Below are 4,070 nucleotides of genomic sequence, written 5' to 3'. Positions count from 1 at the left end.
AATGTGTTCAAGGCTCTCTTCACGGCAGGAGGGGGCTGGACATTGACATGACACACGGTTTTGGACCTCAAGGAACTTCTGGCCTCAGGAGAGAGGACACCAGGACATCACGGGAGCAATTTTCACTCACAAAGGGCAACATGGGGGAGAGGCAGAAGGAGCCCAGAATGAAGTATGATTTATTCTGGCTGTGATGCAGAAAGCAATAAGGAGAGCAGAGGACAGATCTGGCTGGGGGAGCAACATCTGAATGGGGCACTAAAGGACAGTAAGGATTTTCAGTGTAATAAGGGACCACACGGTTTGGGAGGCCTTTGGAGAGAATGATCTGTCCTTTTAGATTCTGTTACCAATGAGGCAACCAAATTCACGAATGCGCAGGAATGTAGAAGGAATCTTCCAGAGACATAAGGCCAGTACATCATTATCTGTAAAAGGACTAATTCCAAAGAGAAATGGTCATGTCATTACAGTTACCACTTGTGTATTTACAGTGGTAACAGCATCTAAAAGGACTAATCCTTTCAGCAGACGACTCGCTCTCTCCAAAGGTCTCCCAAACAGCATCGTCCCTCATACTGAAAATCCCTCACTGTCCTTTAATGACCCATTTAGATGTTGCTTCCTGAACGAGGCAAAATTTAAATATTGTTATGTATGATAACCAATGGGCATCCAAGAAGTTGCGTTCTGAGGGGTTATAGCAATCATCTCTAAAGTCCAGCTGTTGTCAAGCTTTCCTTAGCTACAGAAGCACTGCAAGGATTTGTTTGTTTGTTGTTTGTTTTGATTACTAAATACAAAATGTGATTTTGCTCTTGTAAACAAGAGTTCTTGGGGTTCTTTGTTCTTGGGGTTATCTAAGAAGTTTCTTCTAAATGGCACGCAGTTAGAGGTCTGTCGCCTGTGCACCTGCATCTTCTCATTTTCTCTGATCAGGGATCCTTCTGATGCCCATCAGTTAGCCAGAAACAGGAGGGTTTTCATTTGCTAGAACTAAACGGGCCTTAGGAATTACAGACCTACCAAAAAATTGATTTTTTCAAGTGGAATATGAGGCATGTAATATCCTGGTTCTAGATCAGTCCTTCACACACCTGTTTTGTAAGCCAGGAGGTTAGGACATTGAGCTCCCCAAAAGGGACCCACCTGTTTGCACCTGGAGTTTGGCATCGCATGCACATCTGGGTAAACAGAGCAAGCCTGCCCCTCTCACCACCTCCTTTCTTATTACTGCCTCTTGCTGCCGCATCTAACTCCACACCTCCTTCTCATTCTGCAGAACTCTACCCCTCAACCCTGACCCTCCATTCTGTTCACAGAGCCTCCTTCCTGACATTTCTGATCTATGAGTTAATTCAGATACTGCTAACATAACTCACTTCCTGCAGTGTGGGTCATCCCAGAGAAAGCACTTTCTAATACATCTGGTGCTTCTCCAAATAGAGGTGCCTCTCCAAATAGAGGCACCTGACCCTGCCCTCCTGAAATCACCATGGTGCTTGTTGGAACAGATTCTTTCCTATCTATCACGTACTATATTAGTCCTGTGTTCTAGGCCCTTGTCCTGGGGGGACCAATTGCCAACCTGGGGTGACAGCTCATTGCATAAAATTTTATGCATTCTCTGCACCACTCCACAAGCCCTCCATCCACAGGGCTCCATCCCCTCCCTATCCACTCCATTGGAGCATAAAACCCGGAAGAGATCTCAGAGATCTGTGGCCCACCCAACTATTTAACCATAGCACCGTGGCAGTGCAATGGTTTAAATCTCCCCTCCAAAACTCATGTTGCAATTTAATTGCCATTGTAATGGCATTTAAAAGTGGAGTCTTTAAAAGATGATTAGATCATAAGGCCTCTGCCCTCATGAATGGAGTAATGCCATTATTTTGGATGTGGGTTAGTTATCACAGGAGTGGGCTCCTGATAGAAGGATAAATTTTGGCCCCTGTCCTCTCTCCACCTCATGTGCTCATTTGCCTTTCAGCCATGTTATGATGCATCAGGGCCCTCAGCAGATACTGGCACCATGCTCTCGGACTTCCCAGCCTCCAGAACTGTGAGAAATAAATTTCTTTTCTTTACGAATTACCCAGTCTCTGGTATTCTGTTATAGCAATGTAAAACAGACTAAGACACGTAGAGATGGAAATCTGCCCAAGGTCATCAACCCAGCTAGAGGTATAGCCAGGTCCAGAACCAGAACTTCAGGTGGCTGGTTCAGGACTCCTTGCAGAAGGAGGAGCATGTGGTAAAAAGAAATCAGGGTGATTAAGATTAAGACACTATCTTCACTTCCTTAGCTTGAAATGACACAGGATCCTTCGGGTGCCGCTTCACCAGCCAGAGACTTCGGCAGCCAGCAGCACCTCTGCTAGAGTTTTGCTCACGACTGCTGAGCTGGCTCCTCCCACTTGGCCCAGCAGGCTGTGCTCAGCTCATGCTACCGGCCCGGATCTCACACCCACCATGGGCAAGTTAGGCATGGAGCAGAAAGGGGTGTGTGAGCAAGCAAGCTGAGTGGGGTCTGGCCATGGTACACCTGTGCTGGCTGCTGTGGTGGGGCAGGCAGCTCCAGGGGCCAGCACAGGCACAAGCTCTGTGCAAGGCTATGACTGGACAAGGCATGCCTTAAGTGGCTTCCACCTTGAGCATTGGCATCTGGACAAAGGGAATGCATGGTGCCTGAACACTTAGAGACGCCAGCAACTGCAGAGCCCCAAGTGGGTGTTATAGCATGTCACAGCTCTGGCTCAGGGAGTACCAAGATCTGGGCTCCCAGAAGGGTCACAGCTCTTCTCTCATAGTCTGGCGAACGAGAGCATGTCACCACCCATAGCTTGGCAATCTGGCCAGAAACGTGTTTCAGCTTGGTTGTTTTACAGCTTGCTTGGTCCTGCTGCCCTGCTCCAGCCCACAGCTCCTGGGCTGGCCTGGCCCTGCCCTGCTTCCCATCATGCAGAGCAGCTGCCCAGCGTCAGTAGAAGGCAGGAGGGATACAACGTTGCAGCTCCTTTCACAGCCGCCATTCTGCGGGTGCTGGGTTTTTGTCTTGTGTCCAGGAAGAATGAGGTTACATGGATGACCAGAGAGTGAGCAAGGCAGGGAAGAGTTTTACTGAGCAATAAAACAGCTCTTAGTGGAGAAGGGCCCCAAAGCGGGTAGCCCCTACCCAGAGGTCGGTAGTCCCACGTGGCTGAGTCCAGAGGTTTTATGGGCTCAGAATGAGCGAGTGTGTGCTCATTGGTCCAGGGCAGGCCTGGTAAAAGCACCACTTGATTGGCTAAAAGACATCAAGGAAGTTCTCACTCCAGGTCATGGACTTTACCTGGAAAACTGGCAGCCCAGTTTTCAGGCTTCAGGCTCTTTGGCTTGAAGGTCAGGTTTCACTGAGGACCCACCCCTCTCTGCTTAGGAATTTGTCTGCCTCCTGCAGCTATCAACACCACTCTCAACTGGCTTTCACTCCCAATTTCCCATTCACTGAAGATACCATTCTCACGAAAGTCACCAATGCCCTTCATGTTCCCAAGCCCAGTAATTCTCTTTCCTACCTTACTGACATCTGCAGCATTTGACTCAGCAAACCACTTCTTAGAACACTGTCTCCTGGTACTGGTCTGGCTTCTCCAGGTGTCCTCTTCATTCTCCTGCATGAATAACTATTTCTCCTTTTATGCCTCCAATATGGCACTGCCCTTGGCCTGCTTCTCAGCCAGTGTACTCAACCCTATCTCTCAGAGCTGTTGTGAGTCTCAAATGTGCTAGTAAGTGCATGAAAATACTGCAGAGAGATTATATCAATCAAACCTAAGCCTCACCATCCTCCAGTTTTGGATTATTTATGAAGGAAGCCATGCTATTTTCTTGGGCAAGTTCAAGTGCCACTTCCACAGGGAAGCTAAGAGTCTGTATAAGACAGGAAAAAAACACAAGTTGATGGTCCTATCTTAAACTCAACATGTGCAAGTTTCAATGTGTGTTTTTCCTAATCTCACATTCAGCATGTCTCACACTCAACAAAATGTGTGGGGATTTTTCCCATGCTGACCTTTTCTCTGGTG

Source organism: Pongo abelii, chromosome 9 (genome assembly GCF_028885655.2).
Source record: "Pongo abelii isolate AG06213 chromosome 9, NHGRI_mPonAbe1-v2.0_pri, whole genome shotgun sequence".
Classification (NCBI taxonomy): domain Eukaryota; kingdom Metazoa; phylum Chordata; class Mammalia; order Primates; family Hominidae; genus Pongo; species Pongo abelii.
This window is presented reverse-complemented; position numbering follows the sequence as displayed.